The sequence below is a fragment of the Anser brachyrhynchus genome (assembly GCF_964034855.1).
Source record: "Anser brachyrhynchus genome assembly, chromosome: 1".
Lineage (NCBI taxonomy): Eukaryota > Metazoa > Chordata > Aves > Anseriformes > Anatidae > Anser > Anser brachyrhynchus.
Window position 1 is genome coordinate 134,650,141 of NC_137694.1, and position 23,597 is coordinate 134,673,737.

At 39.2% G+C, this 23,597-nt stretch overlaps 1 protein-coding gene across 7 annotated transcripts in view; it reads right to left on the reverse strand.

Annotated features, from left to right (window-relative positions):
* Positions 1–23,597, reverse strand: part of TBL1X (transducin beta like 1 X-linked) — a 199,615-nt gene that overhangs the window by 134,977 nt on the left and 41,041 nt on the right. For 5 of the 7 annotated variants that reach the window (XM_080577141.1, XM_080577143.1, XM_080577142.1 and 2 more), the window contains exon 2: positions 9,758–9,830. The exons of the other annotated variants lie outside the window; for them this stretch is intronic. The gene's annotated coding sequence lies outside the window, so the exon portion shown is untranslated. The remainder of the gene's footprint in view (positions 1–9,757; positions 9,831–23,597) is intronic. 7 annotated transcript variants of the gene reach the window in all.

A 23,597-nucleotide genomic window follows, 5' to 3' on the forward strand; every position in this document is an offset into this window, starting at 1 on the left:
ATTCTTACTCTGGTATGAGAACCAACTAAATAATTTCCAAAAGCAGGGGCCTCTCCCAGGCACAATCCTGCTTTCAGTCCTCCCATCTCAAATTGGCACTAATTTAAATTAGAGACTGGTAGCTTTAGCACTTCAGCTGATATCAATTACCATTATATCACGTAAAGCACTCCCTGAAGTAATCAGGAACCAAGCTGCTTATGGAAATAGTACAAAAACCACATCAGGAATGAAATAGAAGCCAGTACACAGCAGAGATATAACCAGACCCTCTGCAAGAAAAAAAAAAAAAAAAAAAAAGAAAAGAAAAAAAAAAGATTTAAATGGGCAGCTATGGGCAGCTGTGTTCTGCATCAGCAGAATTACAGCCATTTCTGTGAATGGCTTTAAGGTGCATAGAGAGGGCACTGTCTTCTCCAGATTGGATTACCGCGAAGCCAATGGATAACAACTATAGCAAGGAAGCAACTGGGTGCTGGACTGCCTTAAAACAGCTGAGGAGAAACAGAATAAGCCAAAATGATGCTGGCTGTGATGCAGCTTCTGAGAGGGCACAGTCCCCTACTTCACTCACAGCTGGCTCACGAAAACTTCTCAGTGTTCTTAAGATCATTAAAGCCCAGTAAACCAACCCCTCAAGCACAGGTTATTTTTTTTTATCCTAGTGCAGGCAAACGGTGAGAAGCAAAGAGCTTGGGCCCGCTTAAGGGAGATGTAAGAACCAAGAACATGCACTCAGGAAGCCTAAATTGTACCAGCAATCTTGCTTTGTTGACAAAGCCTTGTGTCTCTTCTCGGTACCCCACCTAAGTAGCTTTTGCTCAGGTACAAAGTATTTTAAGGATGCTTAAACTAGTTTCCATAACTCATCATTAAGAGCAAGCTTACTCAACTGAGGAACCAGCCAAAGTCATTCAGGGACCACCTTACACTTACTGCAAGGGTAGATATAGATAGGCTTCCTGGCATCCTTCCATCCTACAATTTCCTACAGCTATTACACTGATGATTCAAATCTAATTTTAACAAGCAAGCAAGCCTTCTGCTGTCAGCAACCATTGTTCCAAGACAGAAGGAAAATACTTTAAACACATTTTCGTGCCTTTCAACATCTGCATTTTTGTATTGCTTTTGTTCCTGGAGAGGGGCACAGAAAAGAAAAATAAGGGAAGCACTTCCCCAGGTAGGGAGGGTAATATATTAGTGCTGTCACTTTTTATTTCCTAAACAAGCTTAATTTTTTCTAAACAATCCATGGGCAGGAGAAGGGTTTTGTTCCTTTAACAACAAACTAATGCTTTAAAAGTCTAAAAATTCCGCTACAATAACAAAGCAAGTTTCAAAAACACATTCCCCAAGGATAACATAATGTTTTTGTTTCAAGAACAAACAAATAAACAAACAAGCATTTTCTACATCTTTGGTAAAATTGAGTCCCAGACAGCCATCCTATTTATGTTTTTAAGTAACAAGTTTTATGCAACTCTTTACAGCTAAGTTTGTGTATAAATGAAATTCCTCCACCAGTTTAGAAAGGAACTAAGAATGTACATCATTCTACTCTCCACATGAGGAGATCATTCACCAAGTTTCTAAATATTCACATAAGAGATCAGAAAAAGCAAAAGAATTTGCATATGCTTTTGCATATTTTCAGATAGCTTTCAAAGCAAGGTCAACATGGAGTAATGAAGCGCTGGGTTCATTAGTTGTACAGCAAAACACAAAGTCCCATCTCACGTGAGAGAGATCACCCAATGGCAGTGAAAAGTTTGAAGATATAAGTTGGGTAAGATACTCATGGAACATAATTAATTCTGAAGACAATGGTAGAAGCTTTCTTCTAATATAACCTAAGCATGGTTCCAATAATCAAGGATAAGATAACAAAATGCACAGAAAATCTTCATGATAAGGAAGAAACTGCCTGATTTGCTCTGAGTTACAGTACAATCAAGTTAGGTATGTGGCACATTCTGATGTTTGTATCATGTTATTTTAATAACTTAAAATACAAAATTAAAGCTGTCTGCAAGGCTCTTGACGAAACAAACACCATACTGGGGTGCTGAAGGTGCTTCCTTTACTCAGAATTCATACCACAGAAGGATATTGATACATTGGAAAGGGAAATACTGAATAGCATTTCACACTTTAGCAGGTATAGAAAACATTACCTGTGTAACGCACTGCCTTGTTATCACCGCCAGCGTAAAATACAATGTTATATTCACTGAATGGCAGTAGTCAAAACACGGGTGATCAAATGTGGCAGTCCTCTTCGACATTATGGAACCTGTGCAAGGTATTTCATTTGATCTCTTTGCTCAAGTCAGTCACATTTGCTATTCATTCACATTCAGCACGTTATCAATCTGAAAAAGCTAAGATACATCATTCCCTGTTTTCTTCCAATCTCTGTGGGATTTATTCTTCTACGGAATTACTGCCGTAAATAAAATGTTGCATTTAGAGTGTCTGTAATACTGCCAGCCAATTCCACTGTAGATAAAGGTCAAGGGTAAAATTATAAAAACCACAACAGTTTTTCGAATTCTTTATGTGAAACATCAGTGCCGAACAAGTGCCAAACATTCAAGTAAACTTTGAAACTTTGAACATGGGTCAGTACTTACAGAGGTAACTTTAGGAGCAGGAAAATTACTGTATTATTTCTTCAGGTTTTTTGTACAGTGACTACTGTGTGGTGACTGTCCAACAGAAACATATGGCTAACTAAATAATCTAAATAATCTGCATATATATGGAGACAACCTCTAACTGAAAGACCTTCAGAAGCACAAAGACCAAAAGAGACCAGTATTATCTAACTGGGTTTCCTCAATAATGCAAGTTGGGTTTTTTTGTTTGTTTGTTTGTTTTTAACTCAAAGATGCGATTCTTGCATTAAAAATAACTTTGAAAGAAATCTGTATTTAAGAATTTAATCTGAATGGGATGCAGAAATGTCAGCTAATGATGAACTCCTCATCTCAATTTCAACAATTTACCAACTTAAATAGCTACGAATATTGGGGGAATAGCAGAATCTGTTTCCTGTTTGAACTCTACCGTTAGTTTATTTCTGATGCATCTTCTTATTTTCATATCTTCCAAACAAAAGACCCTTCCCATGTCATACACCTTCACATGCTCGTTACCAGATGATGATTACTTCTCAATTTCAGTCTCTACTTGACAAAACAGATTGGATTATACCAATTTCCTACTAGGAAGATGAGCTCCTCCAGAGCTCTCAAACTCTTTCCCCAGTAAGTCCAAATGCCCTGCATTCCAGCTGTCAAGTACGAGTGCTGCTCCTACACATTGCACCTTTGCTGCACTTCCATACTAGTTACATATCATTCATTCCATATGGATAATACAAATATACCATTTATTTGTTGTCTTGCAATTATATACCAAAACTCCATATTTACTTTTGACCAAATCACTGAATGGTGGCGTTAGATGCAAGTTGTACAATATGATGCAGTGTACGTACCTGGAGGTACACAAGTGAAAACTTTTGAAGGAGCTTTAGATATTATGGGTTTGCAGATCAGGAAGAAAAGACATCACTTTGCTGTTCCTCATTACTGTCTTTATTTATAACTGAGTAGCCTAACGTGAAATAATGAATTGAGGAGCATAGTAAGAAAACTAACTTTTAAAACTGCTTGGAGACCTGGAGTAGGGGACCAGACAGAGAAAAAATGCTGGCATTTAGTTCCAAACAAGGATGCTCAGAAACTGCTTGCCACAGCTTTTTCCAGTGATTAAAACCCAAGCTAAGAACTGCTGAGTTTTGCTTGCAAATTCAGCTCGCGTTTTCAGGACAGGACACAGGACAGCCTTCTGCAAAAGTGGTCAAATACTCAAGCATGTGTTATTATCATATCGTATTAGCAGAGACAGATCTGGACACCTGGTTTCAAAGCAAAGGATCTGAGTCCACGGCTCTCCTCATCACAGATGAGCACACAAACCACTAGGCTATTTCGGACTGGTACTCAATATTTACTAGACTGTTGCATTGACTAGGTGTTGCAAAGAACAATTTGTATGGGTGAAAAATGACACAATAAGAGAAAGGGGGGTAATAATTTACAAATATCTGAAGGAGGAATCTGCATAGCAGAAAAAGGAGGGCATTTTCTATCAGATATGGAAACTCAGGAATAAAGGGAAGGATGTCTTTTTTACAAGGGAAAATGGTGAGTGACTTAGCAAGAAGTTGTTCTGGAGAAGAACAACTGTTGGCCTGTGGAAAAATTGCTAGAGGGCATATTGCAAAGCTACTGCTGGACAAAATAATGGCAAATGTACTGATGGAAACAATCCTGAATCCACAAGGCAGAATGCCTCAGGTGATGTATCGGAACGGTTCCCAGTTTGCCTATCTCTGTGCAGTACCTCTCTGGTACTGTAACTGAGATATATTGCCCCCCAAAATTAGCTGCCTTTTAATATAATCCTAATGTATTTTATTACTGATTTTAACAGGCTTTAATGGGAGGAAGCATATATTCAATTATTTTATTACATGCTTTGAATATAAATGGTGAGCATCTGCACTCTAGTTTACATCTTCCGTCCTCACCCTCTCATAAAAAAAGCCCAGGCACGTTTTAGAATCGAAAGTGGCTCTCCCCACCCCTTGCCGCTTTCTTGGCTGGTTTGCTGGGATCTATATATCCAATCTAATTATTTTGATTCCCATTTCCAACCCTATCAGTGGTGCAGTGGTGCAAGAAATCAAAATGCCAGTCTCCTGAATGCGTTAGAACCTAAAAGCTAACAGCTCCTCATTTGCAGAGGCATCACTGTGTGGCCCAAAGCCCCTGTCATCATACAATTTATGTTCAGCGTTCTGGATGTGACTTGAGAGGGTTTTCCCAGTGTACCGATACTGAGCATTTCATACAGCATTTCAGATGCTACAGTGTGTTGCATCACCTTGTTCTGTCACAACATAACCGACTCTAACAAACACCCGCAATGCTTCAGTTTAGATTTTGTCTCTTTTTGAACACTTAATTCTTTCTTCTTTGTTATTTTCCCCTTTGTTTTCTTAAAAGGGGAAAAAATAGGATGACATAAGCTTGTCTTCTCTTAAGTGATCAGAAATAAGAGTCAGCAGTACTCCTGCCAAAACACCCACTATCCTCGCAAATCAGGGGGATCATATGTTGCTCACTAGCTGAAGTCCCCTGGGGGTCTTTTCCCTGACTATACGCTTTTCCCCTCTTGAATTACAATCTTACTTAAATTACTAATGCCTCAGCGCCACCAAAATATTCCCATTCATTTCCACAGCTTTTACAAATATGATAATATGATTTGTGTTTAAATATAAGCGTCACCGTTTTACTTTTTATTATGAATATCATGTTTGGCAAGCTGTCTGACCTTCCTTATGATGATGAATGCTGCAGCAAACAATTTGCTGTATCTTTAAAGAAATGGCCAATTCAATTACATTATGCCAGAAGCTTTCAAATCCCTCTCTGCCAAACGTCTTTGCTATATCCTGCCACAGACAGCCCATTTGTATTCCAGCACAGTAGGACACTTGTTTTATTGAAGCATACAGTTCTAGTTAGGTACTATCAACAGAGCGCTATTTCAGTTCTCCAGCTCTGTGTTCCCTTCTGCCCCCTCCAGCCTCGGTTATTAGGATTTTCAATTTTACTGACCAAACGTGTACGCATTACTAATTACATGCCTGAAATCTAGTAGTTATCGACTGCTACAACAAAATACATTAGTGACCAATTACAGGAGTTCTTGGCAGCAATGGTTATCATTTTAGTGGATTTAATCATTGCACTTAAAGTGAAGCTTGAGATTCCCTTTGAGATTACACCACTAATTGCTTCTGTTTTGCCAGTCACTGCATGAGCTGGTTTGCAAAAAGGATCACTAAAGATGCTTTCATAATATCAAAAAGCAGCAAACACATCAAGCATCCTGTAATGAGCCCCCCCTCCCCATAAAGCCACAGCGTAAATTTGTTCATACCACAATGCCAATCTCCTATACATATCTCCCTTGTCATCCTCCCTTTCCTTCTCATTTCTCGTTATTTGGGCAAACAGCAGCAGTACAGCTGCACTGCTGCTCACATGAAGTGTGTGTTACCGTAGACACACAACCATTTATTTAAACAGTTAGTGAGAACATTTCATTTAAGAAAAAAATAAATCATTTTTTCCCTCCCCTCCTGTGCTTGAAGAGACAATAGTAATTGTTACTGTTATTATGACAGAAGATTTGAATGCTCTTAGACTTTTAGGAAAACGAACAAAACGAAACCAAAAACAAAAGGTAAATACGTGGTTTATTAGATGCACAATATCTTCATAATAGGCATCCACTCTCCAGGAATCCCTAAAAAAACCCACTCCCCTTCCAAAGGAATTTGTAATGTAACATATTGTTCTTTAAAAGCCCACGGCTACCTCCAGATCCCCACTAGTGATGAATTATCTGGTTTACAGCCTCATAAAGCAGAAGTGTCTATATATTTTAATAATGAGGCCAACCACAGGACTTTTGTACCTTTCAAATTCAGTGATATACAACTTTCCAAACACCACTGAAAAGCTGTGACACTTGGCTTCAGGCAACTAAGACAAGGAGATATAATTTCATTAACATTTTAGGTCAGATCAAAATAAGTTGTCTTTCAAAGACAGAAAGCATGGGGGAAGGTTGCAAGTACAATTCTATTAGCTGTCTGAGAACATATTATTTAATAAATAAAATTGTTTAAATAAATTTGGTTTCTTTTTAACAGAATTTCAGCTGTTGAAGCTTTCCATTACTCAAACGCCACTTTCCAACCAAAGAAGCCCTCTGAAAACTACATATATTAAAAAACCTCAACCAAAAATTGCTCATAAGATTAAACAACCTTCTAGAATTGTCTCATCATACATCAACCTTTTTAAATTTCAGTGGATTCTAAGTTGATACATCTCTAATTAAAAACTTAATCAATCTCCGTGAGAAAGATATTGTAGAGAAAGCATTTTAAACCCCCAGAGACTTCTTGACTATTTTTCATGCTAATGGAACAGCAGAGCATATGATGTCTTTAAAAACTGCCAGAAACATACAATATGATTTACAAAAATAACAACAATCTCCCTGAGGTTAACTGCTCAATAAGCTGAAGAGCTTTATCCTACAGCATCAACAGGCTCTATCAGTCAGCTTCACTTCAGCCCATAAACTAAGGTACAGAACATTACCTAACAACCCCTGAAAAATAACACAATACAGTACATGGAGACTTGCGTCACTGACACGTTTTATGTTGTTTCACACCAAGATGCAGATTTCCACAAAGCCGAAGATCTTTTCAGAACACCAGGCACAAGGGCTGCTACATGGAAATGCTTTCAAAAGCATGGCCAGTTCATTTCCATGCTCAACTGAGAAAATCTTGCCTTGGGGCTCTCAATTTCTACTCTTTATGAGGACAAATGTAAGTGATGCAGTAGCTACAAATAACTGGCAAATGATAAACTGGATAAAACACCTAAATTAGAGTAGAGATCAACCTCATATTCATAAAGGCATGGACTATACAGTTTAACTGGATTATCTCCATCTGTTGGTCCAATAGTTCTTGACTTCTGCCTTCCTCAAACAACAATTAAGGACAATTCTGCCTTCTTCAAACAACAATTATGGACAATTTCCAAGTAAAAAGTGACAGAAAATTGACAAGATCTCTTTTTCATCCAAGAGCCACTACCCTTACAAATACTCGAGCCCAGCAGCAGAATGACCACCTTTCTTTTGCATGTGCAAGTTCCTTTTTCACATACACAACCACGAAATTTAAATTGCAATTCCAAAAGGACTGCAATTGCACCTGGAATTTCTAGAGCTACCTTCAAAATGACAAAGCAGGAACAAGACAGAAGAAGAAAATATTCTTGAAATGAACAGCTGAACTTATGTAGCACCCGAAATACAAAAGGTCAGGAAATACCTGCCTTTCATCACTGTCAAAAGCAATAGGCTAAAATATGCAGAGTAGGACTGATAACACAGGAAATAAATGAAAACATTTGCTGTGCGTTAGTACAAAAGTTAAAAGAAGCAAGGCAAAAAGCTCTCTCAAAGGTCCCTGCTGGACTTAAAACAGAGCTGTTGAGCCAATTTCAATTTAAAAACATGCCATTATCATTTAAGAACACCAAGTTTCTCTCCTTTAATAAACCTTACACCTGTTCACTAGAGTTCACGGTCCCAGTTCCTACAACCGTGCACAATGAGTGCGAGTTTGACGAGGCGCATTTTTTGCAGGAGCCAGTACTTCGGTGAGAACAACAAATGCACCAGAAAGCAACCAGTTACTTCTAATAATGTCTCAGGCATTATTTGTGATTCAATATCTAACTTACAAATCAAAGAATGATCATGCAGAATGCAGACATGAAACATTTCCAAATTGTAAATTAATTATAAGTCTTACGTGTGTATAGCTTACAAAGCCTAGTACATTTTAAGGTACATTTTTATTTCTCTTTAATATCAAAACCAATGAAGGATACTTGTTTTTGGTCTTCTATTCTACTGCAAAGAGAGAAGCACGCTGAATACTATGGCAAAATGTAATATACTTTTTATGCAGTGACATGACAGATACCAGTCTATAAGTTCAGCACAAGAACATGATTAAACCACAGAACAGATTTGGAATAAAATGCACTGATAACAAGATCAGATTAAATTGAGTGACTCTCAGCTGAGAAATAGTTTGTAAAATTTAATACCAGTAAGAATATTTAACTTACTGAAGTCTTACGAAACTAAAACTAATTCTTTTAACGTGATAAATGCCAGCAGGAAGAAAGGCTTCAGCTCTGGCAATTGTTTCAGAAAACTCAATTAACTTGCCCATTATTAAAAATACGTTAACAGTAGAAAGAAGTTTCATGCTATACTGTATTTATCCACTCATTAAATTACATTTATTTCATATAATAACATATATGAATAAATAAATACACTAAATAATAAAACAAAGTACCTTTTTGACACGTAAAATAATTTATTGTAACCAAAATAATGCTTGGATTGCCAGGAATGGAAGCGAGGCGGATAACTGCTATAGCTGAAACTGCTACAACTCTTTCTTTCCTGCCTTTTGAGAAACCTGTGTAGGTTGGGTTTGGAACTGTTGGCCACCTTCCAGTGCCTCGGAAGGTCTGTCACATGCCCCATCAAAACTGATGAAGAAAATCTCTCCTTGTCCTATTTTAATGGTAGCTAATTCACCCCTTGCAAAACAACCATATTAAGCCACTGCGAGGTCCTCTTCTTAGCCTTCATCCTCTGATGGCCTCATACTTAACCTGGCCTCTTGTTAGGACTTCAATCCTGCTGAACCTCAGTGCCCCATAATGATTGCAACTCACAAGTTTGAGTTTAAGAAACAGAGAGGTCACTCAAACTCAGCATTTAGTCTCCACATAAATAGCTGAAAAGGCTAAATACCAGAATCTTGCATATAATCTACATTTAATTTTATGGAGGCTTTAAGGGTAGGAATAAAAAGTACTGAAGGTTGTATGCTGCATTGCATTTAGCTAGGCCTACTACTTCTAGTATTTTTCAATCCAAAAACTAAGGTACAGTCTCAATTTACACTTTGCAAGTAGGCGAGAAGATGCTGAAAAACAGTCAACAGTTTTAACATTTTGTAAAGCTGATTTCCAGCTAAATGTTCACTTACTCAGGTGCAAGTAGAGTCAAGCTCCCCAGTTTCCCCCAGATTTTCCCTTCAGGCCAGTTTTATCCTTAGGTACCTAGGGAAAAAAAAAAATGAATTTACATAACTCCTCTTACGTTCATCTCTTGATTATATCAACTCTTATGACCCAACATTATCAGCAATTAAAAAATTTTCTAACGGGATTATTTCCCATCAGTTGGTTTAACCAGGAGGAAACTCAGAGCTTTTTCTTCTCTGCAGAAAGACCGTTTTTTACTTGACCAGGTTTTTTTAAGACTTAGCACAGCCTGAAATGAAAGAGTTTTCTGTGAGAAACCTTACGTAAATTCAACCTCGTAGAAGGTGGGATTGCATGATTTAGGTACGTTTCATCACTTGTTTTTAGGAGTACAAACAGAAAGCAACACAGTTAAGGCTTTGTTAGCCACAGATTTAAGCTACCTTAAAGCTGTTAACATGTGACAAGAAAACCCTACATATTCAATTGCCACTTTAAAAACTGAAAGAAGGTTTGTGTACAGGTGTGCTGTCACTTAGTTAAGGAGGAGCTCAAAAAATAAAGTTATTCTACTTTCTCCTGGCACTAGTATGGATTAAAGAACCATTCCAAAATGTGCTATTCAACCATATGGAATCAATTTTTGCAGACATATGGAGTTCCAATTAAATAAGTCGGGCTTTACTGACACAAAAGTCCACCTGCATATATTCAAATTTTCCAGAATTAGACCATCTAATTTAGACCAGCCCATCTAACAATAACAGTGTAGAAAAGCAACGCATTTGATATAACACAACAACCAAAGCAATTCTCTCTCAATAGTAATTACTGCCTAACTTTTTACCATGGTCAGATCATAACCAAATTAAAAAGAAAACAAACACGGAACTAGTTTCCCTAAAGCACAATTCAAATTACATCAGGTCAAAAGAAAATTATTTTTGATTTTCTCCATCATGCAAGTAAATATATCATCCTAAAAGTAAGCAAGGTACTCTCTTTCAAAGAAGAATTTACTAGAAGTCATTGGAAATCTCAAAACCAACTGTAACTAACTATACTTCCTAGTTTTTAAGTTTTGTTTGCATATTGTGCATCCAGCTTTTCCCAGGATAAGTATATGGAAAGCATACATTAAATAAACAAATAAATAAATAAAGTCAGCAAGCTATATATAAGTCCTCAAAACTGTAAGTCTCAAAACAAGAAAGGTGTCTGATGAGGTGGAAACTAACATTTTTAAGGCAAACACTATGTAAGTCCAAATTTTTATTTTTATTTTTAAAGTATTCCTAGTTAATTGGTTCATATCCAGTCATTTTATTAGGAGGTGAGGTGCAATTTCCTTCCACAGTACCCCCACCTCACTCAGCGAACAGAGTACGCAGAAAAAAAACAGAGTACTGAAAATCTTCACGTTAACTGAATTACAAACGGTCATGGCACAGCTCTATGATTTATCTGCTCTGGGTTCCCACAGAGCTTCTCTTTGCTACTGCCATGATACAGATCACACCGCAGTCCCCTGTGAGGTACCACATATGATCCCCATAGACTTGGAACTTAAAGAATGAAACTTTTACGTTGAGAGTATTACAAACCTTAGCATACAACCAAGTATTTCTAAAAGTCATTTATTAGAGCACCTAGCATTACACATTTTTTTAATTCTCTGCGGAAGTTGTAGCCATCTGCCTTAACTAGGTGATGCGTCTTTCATTTCTTGTCGCACATTGTCCCATTCACTACCTATCCCAAAGCTTCTACAACAAATTAAAGCAATTTTCCAAAGACCCGTCTCCTTTGCTGCACAGTCTTCATAGACTTGTGCTCCTGCAAAAAGACCATATAACTCTGAGATCATATACCTTATAACCACGTTATAACATCCAAGGCTGCGCAGTTACCAAGGCCTAGACAACCTTAATTCTTCACTTTCCCAGCTCTGCAGCGCTTGCTGTTCGTAGCTCAGTGTTCTTCAAGACAGCTTTCTGAGCTCGGTTTAACTCCCAGCTCTGTTAAGGGAAGCAGCCACCGAGCAGGAGAAGTTCCATTTTGCTCACTCAGATTCTCCCCCAGAACCTGGCCGCCTCTCCTCACCCAAGCTGTACCAGCGCCAGCCCATGGGGCAATCACCACCACCCGCATCCCACTCCCTGTGATCAGGCTCAGCCTTGCGTATCGGATCTCAGTCCTGTCTTCCTGCCTCTTTAGAATAGCTGCTTTGCTCTCATCCACTTCATTACGTGACATATTGCTCCCTGCCCTCCCCCCAGCCAGAATCCCATTCCCATTAGTTTCCAGCTCTCAGGCACTACCTTTCCTTTTAATCTTAGCATCATCTCTCAGCTTTCTGTCCCCTCCACCGATAGATCTGAGTGCTCTTTCACACTGCTTTTTACTTTCCAGTGGTTTTCCCACTGTTTTATTCTCCCTCTCACCCTTCTGCACTTCCCTCTTGCCCTACCTTATTTTCAGATTTATTCCCAACAGCTGACTATCTTTCCCTTATTTCCTTTCCTGGCTCCTACATAGTGATTCGCATGCCATAGCTATGGCTGCTGTGCTCCATGCTGAAGTCGCTTCCAGTGATGGGTGTTAAATAGATCTGCACCAGAGCTGCTTATGTGCAGGAACGCTTAATTTGAGGATCCCAGGAGACAAGCCAAAGCAGCAGCGCTGTCTGTGAAGAGGCAGAATTTTGGGCACTTAAATCCTTTACTACAGAAAAACAGAGACAACTATACATACTTAGGTGTCGGGGCAGCTATATGAAGGCTTTGTGGATTGCAGGTACTTCAGTCTTGATGTTAAATTAACACCGTCTCAACTTTAAAATTAAAAAAAACAGTAATTTATCTCCTTATCCTCCATTTGTACAGTGACCCCCCCCCCAAAAAAAAAAAAATAGATTGAGTGTAAATCTTAACGTAAACTCTTTCTACATTTCAGTTAATATGCTAGCACTTCTTGAAGTCATTCTTTCTGAACACAGAACAGCCCTTGATTCAGTCACATATATTAACTACTGGGGGGAAGGTAGTTTTTAATTAACAGTGGGTGTTCTCAGCTCTGTTTACCAAGGATAAGTGCACTTATCTTTATCCCACTGGAAGAAAGTAGATGATAGCATACATTCATCTCTTTTTCCAGAAAGCACAAACCAACCAAAGATATCTTCCCACTTTGTCTCAAACAGCTCCCCCTTTTCTGGGAAGAGGCTTAAGGGGGTTAAGGCTGAATTTACGATGATTTCATACAGTTATGAGAGGTTATTTACTCCAAAATGTAAAATAATAAAGCAAATTAAAAGACATCTGATTTATTGCATAAGTCCTATTTTTAGAACAGTTTAAATAATTGGGTTGGTAACAATAGGGTTTGTATCAACAGAATTAGGAGTAAATCAACACAAACAAGTCGCAGCTATATAATAAATTCAAATCTGATGAGAATTTCATTAAGAACATTATTCCCACATTTGAACACACAAAAATAGCTCTCTGGGTTACCTCATGACATCACCACTATTTGTAACAAGCATCTTTAAAAAAGAAGAGGTAACACAGACTTTCATATAGAGTAGGACTAGTGATCTCTCTTGGTATAAATGAAACCTAACAGCTAGCTGTAGGATTCTTCCTAATGTGAATTTACATATATATCCTAAACCTGTCAGTTCTCTCACTGATCTGCCTATCTTATTTTTTCTTTTCTCATAAACATTTTCTTGTCTCATGCAACTCCTCCTCTTCCATTCATCTCCCTCTGTTTGTTTCTTCCTCTTCCCCATCATTTCTTCACTGAAATACAACCCAAATTTCAGTTTTTGTTGCCTTTCTGCACAGTATAATCACAATTATACTATGTATAATAGTATATATGTATATAGTAGTATAATCACAATTATACTACTACACAATTGCCTTTCCGCATTATAATCAGTACTTTAGGAGTCACAACCTACATGCACTGCACATACTGAAGGAGCTTTTCCTTAGCTTTAATACAATTTAGGACTGGTATATCAGAAAGGTGAATGTAAATACTAAATTAGATAAGTGAAAAATTGATAATAAACTTTCATAATACCTTTGCAAGTAGCTTCCTAAGGTTTATAATCTTGTTTGCTGTAACCTGCATGTTGATTGTCCAGAATACAGAAGTTCTGGAAAAAGACAAATCTAGAAGGGTGGCATTGGATTTAGAAGCAGCTCTGTTGCTAATTGCTACTCAGAGCTTAAAATTCTTCTTACTTTTCCTCTTCTGCCCCCACTTCATTCTAATACACAGGGTCACATTTTCATGGCGCACTGCACATGCCATTTTGCTTCATGTGCTGGTTAAATCGCTCTGTGCCTAAGCCTTGGGTTTCTTTCCTGAGGATTCATTTAAAATAATGCAAAAGACACGTGGCTTTTCTTCACTGCTTCCTGTGAGCCAGTAGACTTCCCCACCTCATTAGGGCAGTACCACAGTCAGTCACATTGCTCCTCTGCCTTTCTCTGCCACAGCAACAGGTCCGGGTTCCTCTTCGCTCAACTACAATCCCAGCCCTCCAGGATGACAACCGCAGTCGCAGTTGCTCATCTACCCTTGTGCTCTGCTGCACTACCAAATCCTATACCTCCCAGACAACTAATGGGGTCAGCTCCTGAATCCTCCGGCATGCCACGCAATCCTCCGGAGGCTAAGCAGAGATTTTGTGTGCGTATGTGCCTGCACGCATAAGAGCGAGTGCTTGCTCAGGAGGGGCAGCGATGGGCAGCCTTTCTCTTCGGGGTGAAATCTTTGAATACAGCCAGGAGGTTTAAGCTCAAGGATTCTCACAGCCTGTAATAAAACTTATGTGACTGAATCGCCTTCATTTAAAAATCTCACCCTCAGCTGAAATGTAGGTTCAGTGAAAAAAAAACATATAACTGCTATACAGCCACTGCAGTGCTGGGAGGTGGGTTAGTAACAGCATACTTAAGAGTACAGCTAAATGATTCAATGCCAGAAGGTGTCTGCTAAAGAGACACATCTCCATTTTTTCAACACTGAAACAAAAGAAAAGTAACTCTGATTTATCTGAAATAAAGACAGTACACTGAAGTTATATTTAAAAAACAAATGATGGGTAATATTTATGTATACGACAAGACAGCCTTCCAACAAATGTTCTGGGTATCTGATACACAAACATTAAGATGCAGTACCATCAACGAATGTAATAATTACAACTATATCACTCGTTCTTTTGCTCAGCCACTGCATTACGTACACCTTAACGCTGAAAGTAATATCTAGTTATCCTCATTTGACCCCTAAATGCAACAGGGAGACAAAACTGCTCAGAGCACTTGAATCTTGCTGATAAGCACTGAATGTTAAAAGGTATGTGTCAGGATAACGTAAGATGGTATTCACCCTTATTTCTTCTGAAGAGGACTCAAACTGTGACACCAATATGTTTAATGTTGTGCCACCCCCCGTTCTGCAGCTTGGCATACCGCTGGCTGATGGTGAAGATAAAATGAGACCCAGTCATCCCGGCTCCCGCCACCGGCTTGGCCTGACCCTGCAAATCCACCAGCTGCACATCCCGTGGAGGAACCAGGACTGTTACTGTGAGTCATGACCTTGAAACTAGGCTTCAAAACCTAAATAATCCAACGGCTATAACTCATACAGAAGCCAATTATCACTCGTAATCCTAAACATTTATCAAAAGTAGGCCCTCTAAGTCTCTCCTATTCACCAGCATGTTCCTGTTTGTTTGCTAATTAGGGTAACAGGTACATAAACATCTGCAACTACTGTAGATTGATGTTGAATTTTATCTTTTTAGAGACACAAGGAGAGCTTCAGTATTTGTCCCTGCACACGTTCTGGAACCATCCTCCTCAGTCTATTTTACTCCTCCCGGCTGACGCTCCCAGGCCTGAGATGGGCAGAGGCACGGCGTTTACATGCCGGCTCCTGCCAGGTGACATGGCAGGACACTGTGCTCAGCCCCGCGTTGCTCCTCGCCAGAAAGGCCAGGGCAGTCACGCACAGAGGCAGGTTCGCCTCACCTCCTGCAAATCCCCCCTCATGGCGACATGGCCCTTCGGCCGCAGGACGAGCAGGACGCAGGTGCCGATGGCTGCCGGTTGTGGACAACGCACCACTGCATACCTTCAGGAGGGATCTTCTTTTTTTGGTAATAAACAGGTTGTCAGCTTAACAACCTGCAGCCAAAATCAGCACAGCTAACCTAGAAAAGTCTCCCTTACTAGAATAAGGGGATTTTAACGTTACGGCTATAGCAATTTTAGTCTGGTTTATGGTAGTTACCTTGCTCACACAGGCAAGCACTAGAACTTTTCAGCAAACATTTCAGCACAAGTGATCCAGGTTTATTTTATACTTTGTACAGCCTAAAGGCAATATAGCTAGCATTTCTTTGATCCTTAGGCTTCACAGTTCACAGAGAGTTGTGGGAGAGAGGAAGTGCCGGAGGCATGGCAGTTTCAGGAACCATTAATTATAGCAACTCATCGTGAAGGGCATTGCTGGAAGTCCGCTTCAGACCATCTGAAAGTATTCGAGATAATCCCATCGTTTAAATATAAACAGCACAGTTGCTGTCACACAGTTGTCAATGAAAGACAAGTTCTTGGTGCATTTTTATTCAGATTGACAATCTATAAACTGTTGAACGGGGGGAAAGAAATCTGCCACAGTATGTCTGTTCAATTAAAACTTATTCCCTAGTGTGTTTTTCTTGTTTTATTCTCAAAGTAAATTATAAATCACGTTAACTGTCTACTACACTATAAATATTATGGCTAAAATTTTCAAGAGACTGGCTATTAAGTTTAGTCAGCAAAGCTAAAGTACACTCTTCTGAATTCAACTCATTTATTGAAAGAGAATTCATCCTAAAGTGGAGCTCCAGTCTTTTTACGGGGAAAATAAAAGCGATGTTCAACTGGCCCCAATTAGAAAAATTAATGAGCTGTTCAAAATTATTTGACTCCTTTTCAAATAATTTGTACAAAACCACATGGCAAGCTATTGGTAAAAGCAGCTATAGTCTCTTGCTTACCCCATCTACTTTGCTAAGAGTTCTCCACTGACTAACAAGGTATTTTGTTCATATTCAGTATTATAGCTGTTCCCTGCAAGAATCTTTTTTTTTTTTTTTTGGTAATAATAGTCACATAAAGCACAGAGTCCTTTTCACAGTCAGCTGAACATTTGGTGGCACGATATGGCCTGGGTCTAAAAAAACAGTAACTTAAGAACTTAGATTTTACTTTGCAATCTGGCCCTCCAGTGAAACACTGAAGGGAAACTTTCTCTTTAAATCCTGTCCAGAATAAAATCTAGAAAGCTGTACTCCATCTTTTACCAGCTGCTTTCTCTGTGACCTTAACTTACTAATTTAAGAACACCACTTCTTCCTGTTGCACACTTAGCAGGAAGCAGCTATGCCATGAATGTGTTATAAACACTACGCGACTCTCTGGTTGTATGGCTTTGTGAAAAACAAGACAACCTAATGGAAGTGCTGCTCTTTATCATCTGCTACTTCCTGCCCACATTCTGATGACTTAATTCAATACCAAAGTTAGACCCTGTGAAAGAATTTCACATCTCATTCTCCTTCCTTATTTCCCCTTTCAATCTGAGGTCTTTGACGATACGCTGATTTCCCTGGAAGTTCACTTTCTCACGGATGCCACAAAAGCAACGTCAGGGGATGACCAAACACCAAGGTATCACTTACTAACAACATTCCTCCTGGGTACAGGACAACCCAAACACATATATCCTTCAGACATCACGACAGAAAAACTTCTCCGGGGAAAAAAGCAAAGTTTTAGTAGTGGAAAGACCGCAACATCTTGCCTGGATCACTAGCGCGACATTTCAGTGTGCGCCTCAACATAGTTCGGAGACACAGGATGGGCACTCCAGGATGAGTGTGCAACTGTTGGCAACCATGCAATGAGTGCTCAGTCTTGAAGTTTCCACAGATATCTGTTCTTTGTGCCCTAAACTCCACAAACACTTTCTTAATACCCTACAAAAAGCACAGTAGGTGTATGAAAGAATAGACTTACAGAATATGATAGAGGGAGAAATGGAAATCGAGGTCATTGGCCATATCCTATGTCTTTATAATAACAGTGACATATTTTTTTAATTGCAAAGTAACAACTTCTCCTAAATTATCACAAGAAGTGGACCATGCATCACACAACAAAAGAGGGTAAAAATATTATCATTGTGTGCCTATTTCCCCACAGGGAGCCATTCATCCCTGATCCCAGATCTTGCAATCAGCAATGGTGAATGTGAGAAGATGGGGGGTAGAAGTGAGGACAAGTAAAATAAGTTTTTAAAGGGTTCGGGAGGAGAAGAGCAGAAAAAAACATACTTCTTATCCACAGGCAACCACTGGAAACCCTGAGGTATGCTGTTAGTGCCAAATAAGTGTAATGAAAATAAACAGTTTCAGTCTCCCTTCAGACCTCTTGGAGACCTCAATACTTCAAATACTTTAAATCCAAGTCTCAAAAAAATAATGGCTAGGAACATTCTTATAATTTCTTGTCTAAATTCATTCAAGGCCAATTGATAGTATCAATACCAGACAAAATGGTTATACATTAGGTGAAACAGTTCTTTAGTCCTGATGTTTATCCATAAATTTATTTACAAAGAATAGCTTTATCCCTTCTCAGTCTTCATTTGACCAAGCTAAACAACAGAAGCTTTCTAATTTGCACTTTGAAAGATAAGTACTCCATTACTCTGATCAGCCTCGTAGTCTGTCTTTGCACCTGTTCCAATTTAAGGCCATCTTTCCAGACTGTAAGTGACCAGCATCAGACACAATATTCCAAATGAGGTCTCAGGAAGGCTTTGTAAAATGCTATTAGCATTTCTCCCTCTCTCAACAAAAATATTATATCTAATGCATTGTAGGAGCACATTAGCCTTTCTCACAGCTGCATCATACTGGTGGCTTAGAGCCATATTAATGGCATTATCACAGCACTTTACCTAATTCAGACTGCTACAACCATTAAATCATCTACACAGCATCCTATGATGTTAACAGATGTTCTTCTCATTTTAAATATTTGCATATTGAGATAAAGACCAGAACGACCTGTCTGAGACCAGACACTGGGGGCCTGCAGAGCTGAATTAGCAACTGAGACTTTCTGATCCGTAATCCTAAATATACACCTCCAAACAGTAGCAGCGAACAGATGAACTGACAGAGCACCGTAACAAGGGTACTCCTGTTACCTCACGCCAAATGCTTGTGCCTGCACCCAAAAGCCATTTCTAAATGGACAGTTATAGATGGCCACTTCTCTCCTCCACCACGTAATTGCGTTAGGCTGCCGAGGAGCCACACAGAACATACCCGGGAAGGCCAGACCTCACGGCTCATCACTGCTCGCTCTCATATTCATGTCCTCAGCTGGCACTGCAAGTGCCTTTTTGTGGTGTTCCCATCCAGACAAGCCTCTAGGCTTTAGGTCACCCCCTCCTACACATACTTGCTCTTAGTTATTGGTGCAAAAGCTGCTCCGTTATAACCACTTCTCCCAAAGTTCGTGTTTACACTGGTACGTTCTCCAGAAAAAAATGTTTTCAGGACTCTGAATCTTTAATTTCAATGCTCTTCTAATTCTGAAATTTAGATCACACTGTAAGTCAGAGGTCAAAACAAAACTAGAAAAAAAATATCTAGAAACACAGTAGCACAAATTCAAAGAATAATGATGGACAAATGAGCTGACCTGGTAACCAAAGAAAGAGCTTGATGGTTCCTACACAATGCAGTGTATTGTAGCTGCTCACATCATAGTGTTAATTTCATAATAATAATCAAACACTCCTAATGCCAACTTATTTCCACTAACAAACCCTATCTTTGTGAAAAATTTGCCTGGAACATGACCGCTACTAGGCCTAGACAGAACACGAATTAATTTCCCTTAAAGCTTGGAATCTCTTAATTGCCTCAGAAATGCCACGCATGTTTTGCAGTTACATTCCAAAATATACTTTTTCTTCCAAGCAACCATAGCAGAGCCAGCACTGCCCCCTGAGCTAATACACGGGAGTCTTTTTCTTTAAATAAGGCAGGCATTCTAGTCAGACAGCACACAACCGCTTCCTCTAAGAAAATAAATATCCTAGTTATATTTGAACTTGGGTTCTCTCTTTTTGCCCGTTACCACGCGTATACCTTAAACATTTCACGGTAAGGCTGTACTATGAGCTGTCTTCCACACATGAACGTACCACTGGCATGTAAAAAAATGCTCACAGATACGTAAGTCCGATGGGATGGCTTCTACTAGTACCTAGTGGTGTAAAAGTTGGTGTTACGAACAGGGCTGCACAAGAATGAAGGAGTGGAGCTGCGCAAAGCCTTGAGCATTACCTCTCAGCAGCTGTAGGCTAACATACTCACTACATCACTCCTACGTGTGAAATACAAATACCTTCCAGATAGTTACGTTTTCAGAGAGCTTTCATGCGCCACTGAAGGAATGGACCAGAAACAACTGAGCTGACATGGCCTAGCACGCTCCTGCCGGTCAGCAGGGCCGAGCTGGTAACCAGCAGGGGATGTATTCCTCTCGGGCAGCAGCTAGCCGACTGCCCTGCAACGGGAAAAAGTAACTCCAAGGTGGCTTAAGTGCCTTTTACTTTACAACTGAAGTGATAAAAAAGCCATCCTACAGCCAGTTAGGACAACTCTGCTGATACTCTGTCTCATACAAAGCTGCGGCAACTCCCAGCATTTCATTAATCTGCAGTAGTGCCATTTGCCCCAGGCTGTAAAGATGGTTTTCTGTCCTCTGTGCCACACGGGCTCATTAACTAGATGTGAATGTATCACCTCGGCCCTTTTCTTCTGGATGATGGAAAAGGTTATGCTTCAGTGAAATTGTAGGAAAGTATCAGGCACAATTCTGGTTAGGCCTCTGATATATGATACATGGAATATAAAATACACACACTTTTGATGGAGTATACACTTGACTTATTCCGACAAAAAGCAAGTAATTTGAAAACCAGGACAATTATCTCCTGATATTTGCAGTCGGGATCTAGGCTGACAATGTTTATATATCAGAGTCCATAAATCTTGTAAAACAGAAGGGTATTTCCTCTTTCTAATATGGAATCTGCATGACTTCAGGAAGACTTGAAAAATGACTTTTACTTGAATCCAACTGCAAGTACCTCTTGCAAAAGTCCTGCCAGCAGAAGCCACCCACATTCCTAGTTGGAAAGTACATGTGCCGGACAGATTTGCAAATAAGACGAATAGTCTGCATGTATACAAATACATACGAAAATCTTTGTACGTATAAATGGTAAAAGAAACGCTGCAGTTTGCAAGCAAAAATGAGCAGGCAGTGTTTCAAGTTGACACTGTAGTACCAGTGTTATCTGGTTAACTTTGAGAATTAAAGTGATTTACAGTAAATTACCCCTACTGGCCAGGGATGATACGCAGTTACGAGACTCAATTAAGGAAGTTTGCGTTGCTGCCTTGTGGTGCTTCATCTTTCAATTAATTTCTCAAGAATACTAAATTATCTATGTCTGAGCACTGTTTATTTTTGATTTTAGCATGAAAGAAACAGGATTTTAAAATCACAACACACTTGAACAGATGTCATTATCAAAAAGCTTCCATTCCTAGTCATTAAGTCCCACTCACTCTTTCCGACTGACCTCATCACTTCGCCTTTTAATTTTTGGAATCTTTTATTTATCAAAACCATCAGAGTAAGAAAAAAAATAAAGCATTGGCGCAGGACAGAGCCTATGCCTATGCTGAAGAGCCTAGCTCCTAACTCCTTTCAAATTCAGAGAGTCTATAGCTCCTAAATGTACATTTACCTACAGCACACTCCGTTCTACCCGACAGTGAAGAGTATCTTCCAGTGAATGTATTTTGTGCGGCATGTATGCATTAGTATGATGTGCGAGAAGTTATAGGTATGACACAGCATTAAGACTCAGCATCTGCGAATTTCAGGTGGATAATAACCTGCAAACCAGAACTAATACAGTATAGTTAACGGCCATACAAAGGACTCGAGAGACTACGGAAGGACCACTCAAAAAGTTTTACAAGTGGAGTTTTACCAGGTTTGCTGGGGGCGTCATTTCAGTGACACTTTTTGCTTCCGTTTCTGAACTTTGATCAATTTACAGTAAATTTAAATTTGTTCAGATCAAAAGCAAAACACACAAGACCAGAACTACTTCCTTCAGTTTATTGTCTTGATTTTGCATCAAAGCAACAGCGCAAGTAATTAAGATTTTCCAAAACTGCTCGTGCCAAACAGGCCCACGGGAGTTCTAGACACGGAGTAACCGGTTGGACAGTCAGACTCCGAGCAGCAGACAATAAATTAGGTCACACATCTTTTTTAGTACTTTTGTGACACCCTAGTGAAAATACTCAGCATAACCGATTAAATTAATATCACAGATGACGTCTGGAAAAGGTTGCCCACATCCTGAGGTTGAAACCAAACCATGCGGAATCTCCACACCACGCAGATGTAGCTCTTAGGGACACAGTACAGCTGATGATAGGGAAATATACCGAAAGTATTGGGAGGTTTCCACAGACTAAAGCACCTGATATTTAACACACCACGTTGGATGCTGAGATAAAAAGTTATGGCTTTGCTGAAAGATCAGCAGAAATATCTGCATTACTTAGAAACTGAATAAAACTCCTCATATGAATTGGCTGGATCTAAATACCTGCTGATGTAGTTCCAGCCAAATGGTGCAAGAATTTTTGGTTAGTGCACGAGAGCCAAAGTATTAAACTAGGCAAATCTAACGAAAAGCAGAAAGTATTAGTGTGGAAGAATGAGCATTTTTAAATATAATTTCGTATTACTCATCTAGGACCTACTGATGAACAAAATAAAAACAAATGTAATTTCACAGGAATTTTAATCTACATATATTTTATTTAACACACTCCTATAGTGCATGTCAGACTAAACGGCACAGTCAAGACCTCTTAGACATATGTGAAGAGACATACTCTGCATATTAAGAAAGACTTCTGAAAGGCTTTGTTTCAAATAAGTCACACAGGAGTGCTTTCTCCTACAGTAACTCTTTATACAAAGATAAAACAGGTTTTAAAGTCTAACTGTAGGGCACCTTTACACTTCTGAGAGATGATGATTCCATTTCTGGATTTCTTACTACATGCAAATAAGTCACCTCAGCAATCTCCAAGTCAGTAAAAAACGCTTATTTGAGCAAGTTTCACACTTGCTTTGGTGTTTGCAGGATTAGGCTTTTGGTTTGTGGTTAGACGAAATATGGGTCAAACATCTATTCAAAAAAATGCTGGCCTCTAAGGGCAATGTTGTCTAGTTACAGCGACAGAAAAAGGACACCAGATACTACTTATTTACCTCAATACCTCTACGCCTTTATGATGACCAAGCATGCTCATGGCAGTCTACATCACAATTATCCCAAATATGAATATAACGATAAAACACTCGATGCCATCTGCAAGAGTTACGCTTCAGTGCAAATGACAGTAAAGCATCTTTCACACACATTAGGTTCCCTGAAAACAGGGGTGAATATAAGATGCTTACATGCAGAAGAGCTAAAAATAGGAGCAATTTCTAGTTTTCCTGAAATGTCACCTGCACTTGTGACTCCTGGCTAGACGCTGCATTAAGTCACTTACACCCAATGTCAGATATTAAGCCAAAGTTACATTGCTAACAAAGTCAATGCATTGTTTTCTGATAAATCCTGTTAAGATCG